We start from the raw sequence: 18,008 nt of genomic DNA, 5'->3' as shown, positions 1-18,008 counted from the left end.
TCTCCTTCTCCTTCCTTTTTTTTTTTCCCCCTGTCATGTCTTCAGCTCTGTAGTCCGCTGCTCCAGGAAGAGAATCTTTTTTTTTACAGAAGAAGCACAGGAAAAGTGAGAATGCTATATATGCCAAGTCCAGGATACTTTTTAGAGATGGGCTGCCTTCTCCTCATTCTCTTTCTTCTCTTCCTGCTGCTCTTGCCCTTCCACCTCCCTCATCATTATCTTCCCCACCTCTACTTCTTTTCTCCTTGTTTTTAAATATTGCAAGATCTGATTCTTATAGAAGGTATTTCATTAATCAGTTCTTTTAGCTACATGTATTAAAATCTATCTTTAGCCAGTTACAACCATTTCAGACAGCAACAGTGGTTCATACTTGTCAAGAACTATGAAAGCTCTGATAATATTTTTATTTAGCTTACTTGTACACTAGGATGTTGTTTGACTTAGCTTGCTGGCAAAAGACACCTGGCTGTGAGACAGAAGACTATTATCACAGCAGTAACAGTAGTCATGATCCCAGTATTCTTTTACTAGTTCTCTTCAAGCTCTGATTCTCACGGGGAAGCATTCAGAAGACCAGTTGACACTTGTACACTCAGTATGTTGTGCTACAGAAAAGCAAGTCCAAATTTAGAGAATTTCTCTTATGTTTACTGTACTGCAAGACTTGCTTTTGCCCTGAGTAGAGACAGTATCTCTTGTCTTCCAAGGCCATGAGCAAAGCTGCCCTTTGCCCTGAAGGAATACACTATCTTTGTCTTCTGATCTACTTACTGTAAAAACACCCTTGTAATGGTACAGAGATAGTGCCTCTATCTGCTTGAGTGATGTGTAGAATCTCAAGAGACCTGTTGAGGATTGTCTTCCAACAGTAAGCATTATACAGATTTAGAAAGCAAAAGAAAATAAGTCATTGCAGTCCTGTAACCACGCTCAAGTTTTGAAACGTAGACCTTTAGAGTTTTTATATCCACAAATGCAGGTTTGTGGATGGCACGTTTCCCAAGAATTGGCCAATACTGTACATTCTGCCTTGTAATGTGTTACTGCTTTTTTTTTTTTTTTTTAACCTAGCACAGTGTCATGTTCCCCTCTGTGTCTTTTTGCTCAGTCTTCTCTCTGTTCCTTGTTCCTTTCTCTGCTAGCACTCAGTTGTGCTAATCTTGGAATTAGAGTTTTAGAGATTTGATGAATAGAGTGTTCAAATTTTCAGGTCCAATCTTTCCTTTTAATCTGTTAACTTTTAACACAGTTACATTTCAGTAAGATCTGGAAAAATTTATAAACACTTACTTTAGAAGTGTAATGGTGGCATTTTGGAGCACTGTAAGAAGTTGGTGCAATAGCTATATCACTTAGGTATTTATAGTCCTAGCGCTGCATCATAAGTGTGCATGCCTTTGCATTAGACTCTGTCTGGTTGCTTAACATGTGAGCCCCTTGATGCTGTCTAGTCAAGGCCATTGTTGACTGTAGTGGGCTGGACTCCAAGGTCCATGATTACTTATCCCTGTAGTCTAAGAGTCCCCCCTGGCATCCATCGGGCAGTTACGGGGTTTCATGGCATAGGCCTTGGGAAGTATTTGTCTAAACAGAAGTAGCTTTTCGAAAAATGATTTTTCTAACCAGACTCTGTGTGAGTAGTAGCATGATGGTTTATTTTCAGAGGTGTGCTTTCTTTCAGTGTATTAACAAGAACTGAAAAGGTTACCTTGAAAATCACCTCCCTGAAAATGCAAGTGGAGCCTCTAGGTTCCACTGAAAGAAGTCAAGAGGTGTTTATATTGATAAAACTTGTTTTTCTTTGACAAAAAATTACCTTTAGGTTTTGGATTATTAAGGGAGAATTGCTAAGTATTTTTTGAATGGTCTGTTTTGAAAGCCTCAAAGCTATCTTACCTTTCAAGAAAATGCTGTTCTTCATTTTATTTTTTTTATTTTTTATTTTTTCAAAATTTTATTGATAAACAGATAGCAATGAGACAGTTTCAAATCAAATCGGAAGTACAGTTTCAACAAATAGTACACTGCATATATTCTTCTTAGTGGTTAATTGCTGTACAAGATGCGGACTTGAGATCCTATTTACAAACACCATTAGAACAAATCATTCTATTCATTAAGAGAATGCAACTATATATCTATCCTAACCACTTTGAATACACAGATACAAAATGGACATTCATCGGTATACCCCATTTTTTCTAAGTGTTCTTCATTTTAAAGATTTAATTTTATTATTTCTTGAAAAATTATACCGAGTTCAATCCCTGGTACCGAAAAAAAAAAAAAAAAAAAAAAAAAAAAAAAAAAAAAAAAGGAAAGAAAGATTATAAATACACTCTTCCTTTGAACAGTAAAAAAGTTTTAGCTTCTGTCATTTAGGGTCATTTCCACTTCCAATGTCATCTTTATATTGAGCCTGCACATTTTGTATATTTGTGGCCATTTTTTATTCTGTTCCCTGTCCCTTCTTTCTGCTCCCTTGACCTTTTTCCCCAAAGCAAGAGATGGGTAGAGATACAGCATGTTTGCTTCCCAAGCTTTATTGTGTTTGAACTGAGTCTGATTGTTAGTTGGCATTTTGAGATGAATCTTGCCATGGATCTGCACATCCCTGTGCTAGACCTTGATAACTGAAATGCAATAGAGAAGGAGTGAGGAGCTGGGGACATGTTTGTTAAAGTAAGTTTAAACAGACTTAAAGGAAAGAAAAAAACCAATGGCTGAAGTGCCTGTGCAGTCCAAGGTGAACTGGTGGGATTTGGAGTCCAACTGGTCAGGGCTATGGGTGCAGTTGCCTGCTAATGGGAATAGAGTGGGGATCACAGTGTCTCAGCCTGAAACAGTGCCTCTGTCCCACAAGAGGGTGGGAGAAGTAGGCACGATAACGGTACTTTCTGGGTGCCAGACACTGTGTAGGAGTGTGGCATATTGTGCCATTTGGTAAGGCCACCCTGCCTTGCCTCCTACCCACTGAGGAGCATTCATGTTGAGATGTCATCAATATGGCCCCCCGCCCTCTTCCTTAGATCTCATTTTGTCACTTGCTATGAAAAGACTTCTATTACCTCTCTGATGGGGTAATTCCCTGTTAGAAGCTGCACAGGATCTTGCACCATTTTTTTTTTTTTTTTTTTTTTTGGACAGGGTCTCACTATGTAGCTCTGTTTGGCCTCAAACTTGCTTCAGTTCTCCTTTCCTAGCCTCTAGAAGCTGGGTTACAGGTGTGTGGCACCATGTCTGCCTCTGTGCCTAATCTTTAACAGCATCAGTTGCTTGAATTTAGGATGCTGATTATGTATTTAATTTATCTTCCCTGGAAGATAAGCTCTTGGGACAGGGGCTCAGTACTCCCAGGATCTAGCATATGCTGGTACACTGTGTCAAGCAATATTTATGAAATAATGTGTTCGGTTTAGCTCTTTTCCCTTCTGGACCTGGATTGACCTGAAAGTTGGTGGGTCAGCCCTGTAAGTGGCAAGTAAAGGACCCAGAATTTGTTGAGTTGCTGAGGATGACACACATAAGGGCAACATGGAGCATCTGAACTGAGAAATGCTAGTTTTGGGCTTATAGTACAGATGAGAGCTGCATATCCAGTTAGAGTACCCTTCCTGTTAGTTTCTGTTTTGGTGTGGTTGCTCATGGGAGATATTTTTAGTTCTAATGTATGATCATTCATTTAGTAGGTTAATTTTTCTCTTTTGTTAAGTGTGTGAGTTTTTATTGCATTGAAAATTAACTTGCTGGACATGGTGGCACAATCCTGTAATACCAGCACTTGAGAGGCTGAAACAGGAGGGTTGCTGTGAGTTCATGGTCAGCCTGGGCTTCATAGGAATTAAGGCCAGCTTGAACTACGTAACAAGTCCCTCTCTCAAAAGCAAAACAAAACAAAACAAAAAAACCATAAAATACCCAGGCTAAACACCTAAAAATTCCATTCCTTTGTAATGCATAAATGATGTAGAAAATGAGCATTACACAGTACTTGTATATAAAAGGAGAACTTGTTCTGTTGTTTTAATTTTTGTTGTAGTGGTGGTTGTTTTGCAGCACCGAGGAGTAAACTTTGGGCATTGCACATTCTAAGAAATCCTGAGCTATGTCCCCAGCCCTGGATCTCTTTATTTTTTAAGAGTAAGAAGATTCTGTTTCTTGTTTTATTTACCTTATAACACAAGTATAGTAATAGCTAAAATGATATACAGTTTATTTTCTAAACTAAAGCATCCTCACATAGGACTTCTGATAATCACAGATACCTGCATTCCAGTTTAATTGTAATGCTTTGCTCAGGTTATAAGCTCTAGTTCCCCCCCCATAATTTTAATTGATAAATAGCAATGAGATAGTTTCAAATCAAATTGGTAGGACAGTTTCAATAATTAACACATTGATAAGCTCTAGTTTTAAAGAACATTTTTGGATTCTGAATATAGAATTTTTCTGGTGGGTTAGAAGAGTTGTAGCCTGAGATAATGCCATATTCACATAAAGGGGAGAGTTATTTTAAGAAATGATCACATTTAGTCAGACTAACTTGGAATTAAATTGTGCTTATTTATTAACTATTAAATGTTTATTAGCTATTGAATATTTTTCTTAAATATAAGTTAAATATTAAATATAAGTTGTATGCAGATCCCAAGGCCTACTACCTACTTTAGGTAAAAACAAAAGCACAGAAATGATTGAAAATCTTGGTCCAAAAATACAGGTAGACCTGAATGGCATTGCGTTTACTTTGCTCTGAGCAAAAGTGGTGAAAGTAGCATATACGCAGCCCAACATTTTCAGGCAATTCTGAGGGCCTGTATCATCCAGAAGGTGAAATAATTTTCAGTATAACTCCTCCTGTTGTGATGACCAATATCTTCATTATCTTCATTGTAATCTTCATTTATAGCTTTTATTTATTTTTCAGGGCCATTCTGTCATTCCATAGTGCATGAGAAATTGTAAGTTGTCGATGATTTTTGAGTCACTGTTTGGAGTAGTTGTTGTGCAGTAATTAGATAGCTGATATACCAGGCATATTCCGAACTTTAAAAAGAATGAAATGACAACATTGGATTATTCTATTCTATAGATGGCTCAGAATAATTTGCTTGTTTCTCAAGTCATCTGTTTTCAAAAGAATAGTGGTTTACTATTAGATCTTTACTAATAGGTCTTTACTGAAAGGTCTTCCAGAGAATGTGCTGCAGGCCTGTATAGGCAATTTGAAAAGAGGTTCCAGATGGCTTTGTCCTGGCAGCAGTCCTGTGATGTGTGTTGGAATAAGATTGCAGCATCCTAAAATCTCGGTGATTACTAAGCCAGAGTATTTGTAGTGGTATCTTTACAAAAAACAAATAGGAACAAACGAACAAACCCATTTCATTCCTGTTTCCAGAAACACTTTCCCTGCAAAGACTACAAAAGACTTGCAAACACAGTATCTTTCCTAATCAGATAGGAAGGTGAGATCAGTCACATATTTCTGGTTTCATACTTAATAGAATAAATGGATTAAGACAAATATCTTATGTTTATCTGTAAGCTTTATTAAATTACCCTTTTGGGCTGGAGAGATAGCTCAGCGGACTAAGTGTCTGCTTTGGCAAGCACAGGGACCAGGGTTCAATCCTGGTCCCACATGCTGCACTGGCCCTGCTCCAGGGGCGTGCTGAGCTGGTGACCAAGTCTGGGCATGGTGGCGCACTCCTGTAATCCCAGCAGTGCGGAGGCTGAAAACAGGAGGGTCATTGGAGTCCGAGCTGCACAGTGAGACCCTGTACCAAATACATAAAATAAAAAAAAATTTAATTACCCTTTTATGTTCTTAGAATAAAAAGGAGTCATTTCTAAGAAGCCAGACTTTAGGCATTTTTGTTTGTGCACTGTCCAGAGTGACACTTAGCATTGTCAGTGTGTGAACTGAGCTCATATGCACCTTAATGACCTTTCCCAGGGAGAGGCATGTCCTATCCCCAGGAGGGGCCTCTGCTGCTCTGTGAAGCTTGGCTCTTCTCTGGCAGCCGGGAAGCTGGGAGGTGCAGTGTGGCTTGTTTAGAGACGCTCAAATGGCAATGTTGTATAAAGTTCAGCAAGGGAGTGAGCTCTTGTTGATCCCACACCAAACTGGTTTTGCTTTGTATTTATTGTTGTGCTATTACTATATTAGGCCCCAGAAAGTGCCTGGTACTTTGAAATAAAACATGTATAGGGAGAATTACAGTCTCAGGACCTCAACTGGATATTTGCAGACCTTGATAAGAATTTTTGGATCTTTCAGTAGCCATAGATTTTTGTTTTTGTTTTAAGCTACTCAGCCATTTTATTTCTTGAAAGATGCTTGTTTCGAATTGTGTGTGTTGTTTAGAGCTAAATTAAGTGTCATGTGTGGATGTGCTGCTACGGGCATTTCTCCTTCAAAAATACTGATTTTGAAGACATGCGGCTGTCTTCTCCCCACAGGTGATTCTGAAGAGGAGTGAGAAGCACAAGGGGAGCCACCTTCTCCGTTGCCAGCTTCATGGGGTGCCAGAGAGGAAGGGGGCCACTTTTCTCTTGGGCTGTGGGCACCGCAGGGTATGTCTTGGCTCCTCTTCTGTGGCTAGTCTAGGCCTTTATGGTCATGACACAGAGTCATAAATGGGCCTGTAAGCCCACTTACTGCAGTGGATGGACTGTAATGATCAGTTCTAGGGCTGCTCATTTTAGAGAAAGAGGTGCTTAAGTACAGTGAAAAAATAAGTAGATTAAGGAGAGATTTAGACAAATCAATGCTAATGTGGTTGTTTCAAACACAGGATTTCGGCAAGAGGTTGTCTGAACAAGACTGGTGTTTCATCCTGTGAAATCCTGAAGACCTGTCTCCCACAAAAAACCATCTAAGTTGGGTTTGGTAGTGCACACCTATAATCCCAGAGCCTTGAAAGGTTGAAGCAGAAAGATAGTGAGGTCCAGCCCAGCCTATACAATCTAGGGACTTAGTGAGGCCTTGTCTCAGTATTAAAAAGAAAGAAAAGAAAGGATTGTGGGATTATGGATATAGCTCAGCACAAAAGCCCTGAGTTCAATCTCCAGACACTACCCTTCCCCACCTCCCACCCCCACCCTATTCAGATTTTCAACTATAAAGTCAGGTTAATGGTTATAACGTTGTCACTTAGAAGAATTGACGTAAGGTTATACCGGATTACAGTAATGGTTTTGACTTGGGCAAGGTCCTTCCCTTCTCTTTGCCTGTTTTTTCCTGTACAATGGAGATGACAACATTCACTCATACTTTTGTTCTAGTATTCCATGATCTTCTACCACATAAGCATTATATACATTTTATTAATAATATTTATCATGGATATTTATCAAACTTGGAAAAATCTAGGGAGCATGGTGTCACCTCTTACTCAAGTTTTTCACTTTTAAATTTTTTCCTGCTCTCTGTATTTAATTTTGACTACAGTAGAAACAGATGCCAACATTTTTGGTGCAAAAGAAAGTGCCCAGGGATTAAGGAGGCTGCAACATTTTTTGGTCCTAAATAATCTGACTCTCACCAGAAAAATCCAGAGAACCTCCTTATGTCAGCTGCAGCTGCAGGAAGTATTCTGATCCAAAGGGAGGTGACAGAGCGCTTTCCCTTTGTGGGCCCCTCGGCTGTTTCTTTTGTGGATTGGTGATTTCTTTAGAAAATAGAGCACGTGATCTGGAGAAACATGAATTAAAAATTCATCAGTGTAATGAGGCAGCTTACTGTTCCATTCAAAGATGCTCACCCAGTAAACATTAGTTCCTTAGCATTTGAAGTAACCTTTGGTTCAGAGAGAAGATCTAGCTTGTATCTGAAGTTCATTGGCCAAAATCAGAGGGATAAATGCCCCTGGTATAATCAGGAATCTTCAATAATAATAATAATCTTCAATAATAAATTGCTCCATAGTAATTTACTAATTTTTATTAACTAGCCACTGTGTTAAAAACACAACATATGAGACTTATTAGTATCCCAGATCATCCCAGGTTTTCCTCTTCAAGTGTTTTCCTTGGAGGGGGAAAATCTTTTTTAAAAAACTAAATGTTGTATATAAATTCAACCAGATTCATACTTTATTCTTAAAAATTTTGCATTTTAGGAACTCATTATGCAGCCAGATTGCCCAGATGTTTCTTATCCTCAGCAATTTAGCTCAACTCTTTTTTCCATGCCACTGTACTAGGTTCTCGTAGCTCCTTTCTCTAACATCATGCCTTTTCTTCTCACTTCATGGAACCTGACAGTTTGCTGCCATGCTCCTGAGATTTGTCATTCCGTTTTAATGGTGTCTTCTTGTTCAGGACTAAGTACATAATCATTGGGTAAGATGGAAAATAGTTTCTCTAAAGCACCTTATTTTTTCTTCCCCTGCCCTCCTTTCAGCTCTAAAGCACCTTAAAGCTACTTTATTCCCATGTCCTTGAAAAAAGAAAAAGGTAAAACTCCCTAGAATAGAAGCACCTATCTGCTGTTTTGGTGTGTGTCCAGTTAGACTCCTCTGTTAGCATGTATACATATAGCCACATACAAGCATATGTATTCTTTTTGCATATTTTTCAAGATACCATTTTGCAGTATAGTTTTAATACCAGTTTTCTCCTCCATCAAGGAGCATGCTGTAGAAATGGAATATAAGCCTAAATGTAAAAGTATAGAACTTATGGGAGAAAGGATGTCTTTGTGACCTTGCTTCAAAGACCACTGTTAGCTTCAACAAAGATTTATTAGATAAAAAGCAAGGTAGATGTGGTGGCACAAGCCCACAATCCTGGCACTTGAGAGGAGGCAGAATGATCACCAGTTCATGGCCAGCCCGGACTATCTAGTGAGTTTGATGGCCTGCGTTACATAGTGAGGCCTTGTTTTAGAAAAACAAATGAATAAATAAAAAGTTGCAAGTAGTGTGAACGACAAATGAAAAAGTTAGGGGCTGGTGAGATGGCTCAGTGATCTAAAGCACCTACTTAGAACAAGCTTAGCAAACACAGGGACTGCGGTTCAATCCCCCAGCACCACATGCCAGCCAGCCCCGCCCCCTGGTGGGCTGAGCTGGCCACACACACACACACACACACACATAAATAAATAAAATTTAAAAAATAAAAATAAAAAAAATGAAAAAGTTAATATACTATATATACACACACACACACACACATATAAATAAATAAAATTTAAAAAATAAAAATAAAAAAAATGAAAAAGTTAATATACTATATATATCAAAAATTTTAAAGTTTAGTTTTAAAATTATGCCATTAAAAAAAGGAAAATAGTCACAGATCAGGAGAAAATATGATATGTAACTCATATCAATAAGGATTTATATAAAGATTATATGAAAAACTTTTACAACTGAATAATCCGAAAACAGATAAAAATAAAAGAACACAAGAGCTTAGTAGACATGCAACAGAGCCGATGCTGGAGGGAGGGCAAATAAGTACATCAAAAAATGTTTGTTTCATCGATTACTAGAAAGTACAAATTTAAGCCATGGTGAAGTACTACTGGCTACTTCTTATAATGGATATGGTAAAAAAAAAGATTGGCAGTGACAAGTATTGGTGAGGATGATGACAAACTGGAAAGCCATAAATTGCTGGTGAGAACAAAATTGCAGTCACTCTGGCAAACACTGAAGATGAACGAACCAACAATTCTATGCTAGATACCTGCTTCAAGAAAAATGAAAACTTTGGTTGATACAAGGACCTTCATATAAGTGGCTAGTGGCATTATTCTTCACAGGTGAAAAGGAAGCATTAACAGCCCAACTGAAATGGATAAGCAAAGTGTGGAGTATTCTAGCTATATAGTTAATTACTATGCAGAAATAAGGAGTACACTGACTCATCCAATCTGAATAAGCCTCAATATTTTACTAAGGGAAAGAAACCAGACCAAGATAATATGTTTCACAATTCTGTTTACATGAAATTTCTGGAAAAGGCCAAACTAGAGAGACAAAAGCAGATCATCGATTACTTTAGGCTATAGGCGAGAGAGAGGATTGATTGTAGAGAGAAACCAGGGAACATTTTGGAGTGATCCAGGTGTTAAACTATATTTGTTTTGAGTGTGCCTTTGTGCTTTCAGTCCTTGCGTAAAAACTGTAGCCTAACTTAGTACTTGCAGCCAACTGCAAGCCCAGTTCAGAAGTAGACTTTGTAGCAGAGAGCTCAGTCTTATTCACAGCAGACAAGCTTTAGTCAGTGACAGGCAGCCAGCTCCATTATGCTCAAGTAAAACAAGTGGTCAGCTGTAACTAACCACGCTATGGCTCACGACATTCTTGGTCCATAAATTGGCAAGTGGAGCTGAACGAGGCCCTGTGGGTGGTACACTCATCGCTCCTTGCTGAGTTTATTTTGTATAAAGGTTTGCTTTTAACACAAGTATTCTAAATCTAGATTGTGATGCAGTTTGCCTAGGGATAAATTAAGTAAAACTCAGCAAACATTTTTTAAGTAATGCTGTCAAAATTTATCTGACAGTGTGCAATTTCCAAAGCCCTTGGCCATTTGCATGTTTTTCAGAAGAGAAAACTAAGGCCTGGTGTTGGCAGGTGACTGGCAGACAAGGGGCCACCTTCCCATATTGGAGCCCCAGCATTGTCTGCTCAAATGAGTGACATTTACAGTATGTAAATTATACTTCTGAATATCACCTCAAAGTTGTTGTAAAGAACACCTTGAACATCTTTTATGTCAGGCTTATATTTGCATTCATTTCTTTTTTTATTTCAACTTTTAAAATGAAAACAACATTTCATAGCAAAATAATTAGAGAACATCGATGGTTAATATATCTTAAAAGAATAGTCAAAATGTTAAGAGTTATAAATCAAGATTTGTAAAGAGCAAAATCAAAGATAATGATTGCCCAAATTATCTGTTCTGTGATTTCAAAAATATTTTAAGATGAATGCTACTTTGTTTCATTTATACTATCAGTTGTTTTTATTCATTAAGAAGTTTTATCCTCTCACTGATTTCTTCTTTGCAATCTTTTGTTTTGTTTTGAGGCAGTGTCTTCCTGCTGTGTAGCCCAGGCTGGCCTTAAATTTGCAGCAGTCCTTCTACCTCAGCCTCCCTAGTGCTGGTATTGCACGCTTGTGGTGTGCCACCATGCCTGACTTTCTTTGCCATCATTTCTTAATTTTTATGTTGGGAATATTTTAGAAACGCCTTCAAGTGGAGAGAACTGGTAATATCCCGTGTTCCTTTCACGGAGCTTCAGCAACTGTTACTTCTGGACTGGTCAGGTTTTGTATCTATTCTCCACCCCCTGAATGACTTTAACAAAGTCCTTCTCATTATGTAGTTTCTTCTGTAAATATTTTAGTGTGCTGCAGTTATTTTATGAGGATTGCTTACTTTCCATTGTACGTACCATAATGGGTCAGACTAGCAGTTCACTGTTGGTCAGCTGCTATGGTCCATCCCATAGCAGACACCCTTGCTCTGCCTCCTGAACCATGTTTCAGTTGAATTCCACAGTCTAGTAAAACAGTATATTGTTTGAAAAGTTATGCAGCAGACCTAATTTTTGTTGAAAAGCACTTTAAAACATACTCTTAAAATTTTAACAAAATGCCTACTCTGAGCGCTTAGAGTGGGAAAGCCTGGGTATTGCTTCTGCAGTGGAAATGACAAGGAGGGAGAGGGTGTTGCTGTATCCCTAGGGAGGATTCTCCCTGACAGAGCATCTTATGCATGGGCCCAGCACCCACAGCAGCATGGACCTGGTAGTCAGTGGTGCTGTGAGAGTCCCAGATTGGGGAAAGAACCCAGTCAGGGGCTAGGTGGTTGCAGCCAGGTAGGATGCACAGGTATGGGGAAGCAAGACAAGCAAGGGGTAGAGCTGGACACTGAGTCAGATTGGAGGAGCAGGATGGTAAGATGGAGTTCTAAAGAAAAATTAGAAGTTAGATGAAGAGGGAGGTTCTATGTGGAAAGTTTAAAGCATGCAATAGCAAAATCTTACCTCACTGCTGAGAATAGTAGTTGGTAACTTCCTCATTGATAGGCACACTTAGCAACAGACTTTAGGAGGCTGTGGGTTGGCTGAGGCCACTGAGGTAATGGAATGAATTGAGCCAAGCTAGGCGGGTCCTGCTTTCCCCTGCAGTATGGGAGGCACTCTGTTTGTAGCCTGGTGGCCTGTGGTAGGCTTTTCTTTTTGCTGTGTAGGTGTCCTTTTACTTCCACAGGCATTTACCAGAACCTACTCAGGGATCTTTTCAGATCTTTGGAGATAGCTGAAAGGAAGTTTTGGGTTTTTTTTCTTAGTATTCATTTCTTCCGAGTCCCCATTTCAGCCCCCTGTAACACACTCTCACTGGTTTGAATCAAGGGTATCATCTCATGCTGCCCAATAGGACCGCCATACATATGTCACTGGTTTTTCAGAACCAGCCAGAAGCAAAGCATGAATTATGATCTTATTGTGAGAGTGTTAAACATTTTTATTTTATGATTGCTTGGAGGAAATCCACAAAAGAAAAAGAAAAACTGGTTATATTTTAATTTCTACAGGAATCATAGTTATCACTTCTGTTGTTCACCCTGGTGCATACAGCAGTCTATCCTTGCTTATTTTGTCCTTTCAGTGACCCCCGTTCTTCCTTTCTTTTTTCCCATCTTTTGAACTCTTTTTCTCATCCTCCCAGCTCTTGTCTTTGTGAATCTGCCCTGAGCTCATAGGTCAAAACTGATAGGTTCTGACCCTAGTATAAATTGTTAAATCATCATGGTGGTCATCTAATATGGCTGAAGCCCTTAAAACAAAAGCCCATCTTCCCACGACTACCTCCCCTCTTCTTCTCCAACTCAGCTCAGGGTGCAGTTTCCTTTCATCCTGCCCGCTGCCTCAAGGAAGACCTTCGCTCAGCTCCCTAGGGTGTATCTAAATGTCCCCTTCAAATTCCACCCCTGACAAAAGGCCACAAAAGCCTCAGCCTCCTTTTGTTTCAATCCAGACAATTTCTCATCTTCCCCACATTCTTTCCATCTTCAAAGATAATAAAACCCCTTCCCCTTTTTACTTTTGCCTGTTTGTTGTGCCGGGCACCTGAAAAAATAAATCAAAAATTTGGTTGTATTCCCTTAAGTTTACTCATGGCCACCTATAACCATGTCACTGAGGCAGTAGGCAGAGCTTTTGAGGATTACTTATAACTGGGGGTGGGGGTGGGGTGAGGATTACTTATAACTGGGGTTGGGGTGGGGTGTCACATATCTTCTAACTTGCCAATGAGAACTGCTAGTTGTAGTTGTTATTTTTAATACCTGACAAAATCATTTCTTCAGAAGACGAAAAGGCAGAGATAAGTTTCTCAAAGGACCATCATCTCAGAGATTTGATGAGAGTTCAGCCATTAACAAGTAGTGTTTTGGGCCTTCAAAATGCTTAATAGGAATAATGAATATTTTAGATCTATTTATAAACATACCTGTATAAAGCTCATCTTCTGAAGTGACTATCACTAATAACATGATCGGTCACTGATGTACACTTGACCCTGCCTTAAATTAATCTGTAACAGAGCATACTTATGCAGTAATTAAAATATAAGCCAAGAAATATTTTGTCATATATGCCTCAAAGTGTAAAATATTACAACATTTATTAGCTAGATATATAGACATATATATAAAATGTTCTTGTGCACACTTGGTTATGTCACTTGGTGTGTGAACATTTCTCAATCTGCATGCAGCGGTCAAGAGGTTGTTTCTAAGACTGCGCAGAAAGGGTAGATTTGGAGGTAGAATGTGAGGACAGACTTTTGTTCCTTTAGGGTGCAACAGGCAGATTTCTGAGGACCAGGTAGGTTTCTGCACTCAAGAATGTTGATTGGTGGGTGAACTGGTGGCCCACCCCACTCAGCCACCAAGTACTTCTCTGTACTCTAGGGCTCCTGCCAGTATCTCTACACCTGTTTTCCCTCAGGCCTCAGGTGACTCTGCCACTGCCTCACCTGACTGCATCCTAAGTGGATTGGAGTAGTATCAGCTTTATTTTGAGAAGGCTTTTTGAATTAAAAGGTTCTCTTTCAGTTTATTACTTGTTGAATGATAGGTGAAGTGTGTTTAATGGCAGATGGTACAAGACACTAGTACATGATACTTGCAAATAAAAATGGAATTATCACAAACACACAAAGGTGCTTTTGGTATCTTTCTCTCTGTGAAAGAGATTTTTAATATTGAAATCTTATTTCTGTAAGAAACAGTCTGATCTGAACAGTGTTGTCCTTGATTCTTGAGAAAAGGGCTAAGAATTAACCTAATTAATAAAAATCTTTATTCCTTCAGATGTATTCTTATCAGTCCAGTATTAAACATGAAATAGGATATTTAAACATGAAAATCAATTACTTATAGGAGGACCAAACTGATTTTCTGGATGAAAGAATGATAGTTACATTATACAATATTAAAATATTTTGCAGGGGTACCAAGATTCAAACTGAAGACCTCAAGCTTGCCAGGCAGGTGCTATGCCACTGAGCTAAATCTCTGCCCCTTCAAATTTTAAGTATTTGAAAATAGCAGAGGTTTTTACAAAAAAAAAAATTTTTTTTAAAATGTATTTTAGTACAGGGTCTACAGGGTTTTACTACACAGATAGGATGAGTAGTTATCCTCCTGTTTTCTGCCTCCCAAGCGCTAGGATTACAGGCATGCACCACTACTCCTGGTCTCCGAGGCTGTCTCAGTGCACTCCTGGGGTGGGGCTGGCATGGTATGCTGAGATAGAACCTGGTTCCTGCGTCTGCCTAAGCAGATCTTTAATCCTATGAGCTATCTGGCCAGCCCCCAAAAATAGCAGTTTTGAATTGCTTGCTTCAAACGCTTTATTTGTTAAAATCTTCGTATTTCAATGTGGCCATATATCACTTTTATTTATTTTATTTTTTAAAATTTTATTTATTTACGCACGCGCGCGCGCGTGTGTGTGTGTGTGTGTGTGTGTGTATGTGTGGCCAGCTCAGCCCACCAGGGGGTGGGGCTGGCTGGCATGTGGTGCTGGGGTATTGATCCGCGGTCCCTGTCCTTTGCTAAGCTTGTTCTAAGTAGGTGCTTTAGACCACTGAGCCATCTCACCAGCCCCCTATCACTTTTAAATATAAAGATGACATTCCTTTTAAAAATTCCTTTAAGAAACATACCAACTGACCTGCCCCTTGGTTTGGCCTCCTTCCTTCACTTTGAAGGACAGCCAACTATTTTCCAGAGTTTGTGTCCACAGTTTGGGAACATGAAGATGAGTATGTTTTCCTCTCTCCAGATCCACATACGTGCTGAGACATGTGCATGGCTGCTGCCGTTCAGCCTGTGGTGTCTGCAGCAAGCAAGGTGTTTCACAAAAACTTCCCAAATTTAAATGAGAGAGTGGGCCAATAAAAATCATAGGAGTAGTCTGACGAAGAGTCGGGATAGGTAGAAAGCAAGAATTATTGGCATTGATGAAAAAGGAGCTAATTTTCCTTCCCCAGACAGCAAAGCCACTGAGCAGGTCTCCTACTTGTAGCCAGGAATGTGGGATTTGATCCTCATTGCTTTACTTTAAAGGTTACATCAGTGTGCTTGCATTTTATTTGGCGCAGCTTTTAAGAAAATGTTTCTCATGACACGTTGGTACTGTATTTGTACTGGCTATTTTCTGGCCCACTCTCTCATTTAAATTTTGGGAAGTTTTTGTGAAACACCCTGCTAGCTGCAGACACCACAGGCTGAACAGCAGCAGCCATGCACGTCTCAGATCACTGGCGAAGCTGTATTCTCTGTGTTTGAGTGAAGAAAATAATGTGTAATGAATGACAGTGTTTAGAGCCGTTGCCTCAGGTACTGATTAGGAGTTCGTGCTCATGGCCTGTGAAGCATTTGATTTCCATTGGACAGCACTGAAGAGATGGATTAGGAGCATTCAGAGCAGACGCAATGTGTTCCTTCCTCCTAGAAGTCTGTGTGTTTTGTGCACGTTAACTTGCACACCCTGATAAGGCTGCTGGTCAGACAGGGCTGTTCTGTGTCTACAGGTCACTTGGATTTTAGGTGGAATGAAGGAAGAAGACAAAATGTGTCTCCTTCTCCCTTTTCTCCTCCCCCTTTCTGTTCCATCTCTCTTTAAAAAAACTCCATTAACCTGCTAATTAGCTCTGGCTAGTGGCAGGAGAGCGCTGCTAGTCGCGGGGCTGGACGCGTGAGTCCCGCAGTCCGATGCTGTGCACTCCGATGACTAGCTGTGCTTTTCTGCAAACTCACTTGCACTGTGTATTTTTACCTTCAATGTATAATGTTCATAAATATTATCGAAATGTTTTAAGATGGGGGCTGGAGAGATGGCTCAGTGGTCTAAAGCACCTACTTGAAACAAGCTTGGCAAAGCACAGGGACCGCGGTTCGATCCCCAGCACCACATGCCAGCCAGACCCGCCCCCTGGTGGGCTGAGCTGGCCACACACACACACAATAAATAAATGTAATAAATAAAAAAAAAAAAACTTCACTTAAAAAAAAAAAAAAAAAAAAGAAATGTTTTAAGATATGAGCAGAGCCTGCGTAGGCAGGTGCAGGCACCAGGGTTCCATCCCCAGCCTGCTGTGCTGGCCCTGCCCCCCGGGGCATGCTGAGACAGCAGCTGAAACCAGGCTGGTGGCGCATGCCATAATCCCAGCACTTGGGAAGCTGAAAACAGGAGGATCACTATGAGTCCAGCTTGTGTAGTGAGATCCTGTAGACCTTGTAGTAAATGCATAGAAAAAGACATGAGTAGGGAAAATGTGTTTCCTTAAAAGTTCATCTGACTTGGGGAGACTTAAATAAGCTACCAAAATAAGCATGGAAGACAATAGATAGGCAGGGAAGGTTTTCTAGACGTGAATGTACTGCTCTTAATTTTATTTGGCAGAAGGTGCTTAAGATGAGTATGGAAAGCGGCATACTAGGGTTTATGCAAGTAAGACAGTGAAGAGCTCCTGTCCAGGATTTAACACTCCACAAAAAGTCTCAGCACTGGCCCATCTCAGACTGACAGTGAGAAACAGACTGTTAAAGTACAGTCCAGAATCCTGTGAATAGAAGGGAAGAATAATATTTAATGCCTTTTTAAAAAATCATTTTTGAATCAATATATGTCTGCAAAACAATGAGTATGTTCACTATAGGGAGTTTGTTCATGTATATAACATATCTTAATTCTTTTTTTAATCCCCTCGTGTGTGTCCTGCTGAGTTTACTTTAACCGACTTAGTTTTTAAAAAAAATTATTTAATCCAACTAGTAATGAGTGATCACATAGACAAAGTGGGCTGGAGCCATAAGTGTGCTTTTCCTATAGACTGCCAGGTTCCTTGCTCTTAAATTACATATGGGTAGAAGCCTAAGAGAGCTGAGTGAACTGGCCAGAGTGGACACTAGAAATGCCTTGATGTTAGTTGTCCTCTGCTAATTTGACTGATAGTACACTGTGGTGTTCACACTGGAGACAGGTTGTGTCCCCACACCCTCAAAGGAAAAGGGTGTTATCTAGGGCTTAGGGAGGGCCTCTGTGGAATGTGTGAGCCTGAGCCTATGGCACTAAGGCTGTGCGAGTGCCTTGCTCCCGGACTGATTCTTTTTTGGTTTTTTTTGCCAGCTCAGTCTACTCTGAGGGCAGGGCTGGCAAGGCATGTGATGCTAGCATCAAGTCATGGTCCCCTGCACCTGCCTAAGCTTGCCTAAGTAGGTACCTTGGACCTTTAGACGGCTCAGCTATCTCACTGGCTCTCCGTGGCTGATTCTTTATCTCTTGTTTTGTCACAGGGAAATCTCAGTATTGAAATAAAGTTTAATGTGACCAATATCAGTTTTACAAAAGTTAGAGTGGGGGAAAAAACTCTGCTCACCAGGAAGTTTGAGAGAGAATACAGCTGAAGGGAGGAAAATCTTTAACATTACAAAATAAAAATTGATGTTCTCTTTTTTTTTTT

General features: G+C 39.8%; 1 protein-coding gene across 7 annotated transcripts in view; it reads left to right on the top strand.

The window, feature by feature from the left end:
- The window catches only part of Trio (trio Rho guanine nucleotide exchange factor), a 374,802-nt gene that overhangs the window by 68,938 nt on the left and 287,856 nt on the right, over window positions 1-18,008 (top strand). Inside the window, exon 2 of one of the 7 annotated variants that reach the window (XM_023704922.1) lies at window positions 15,038-15,040. The exons of 5 other annotated variants lie outside the window; for them this stretch is intronic. The gene's annotated coding sequence lies outside the window, so the exon portion shown is untranslated. Of the gene's footprint in view, window positions 1-6,556; window positions 6,580-15,037; window positions 15,041-18,008 lie in introns of those variants that run through there. One more of the 7 variants, XM_023704927.1, reaches the window with a different exon arrangement.

The sequence above is a fragment of the Octodon degus genome, unplaced genomic scaffold, assembly GCF_000260255.1.
Source record: "Octodon degus isolate 3935 unplaced genomic scaffold, OctDeg1.0 scaffold00207, whole genome shotgun sequence".
Taxonomy (NCBI): Eukaryota; Metazoa; Chordata; class Mammalia; order Rodentia; family Octodontidae; genus Octodon; species Octodon degus.
This window is presented reverse-complemented; position numbering and strand designations above follow the sequence as displayed.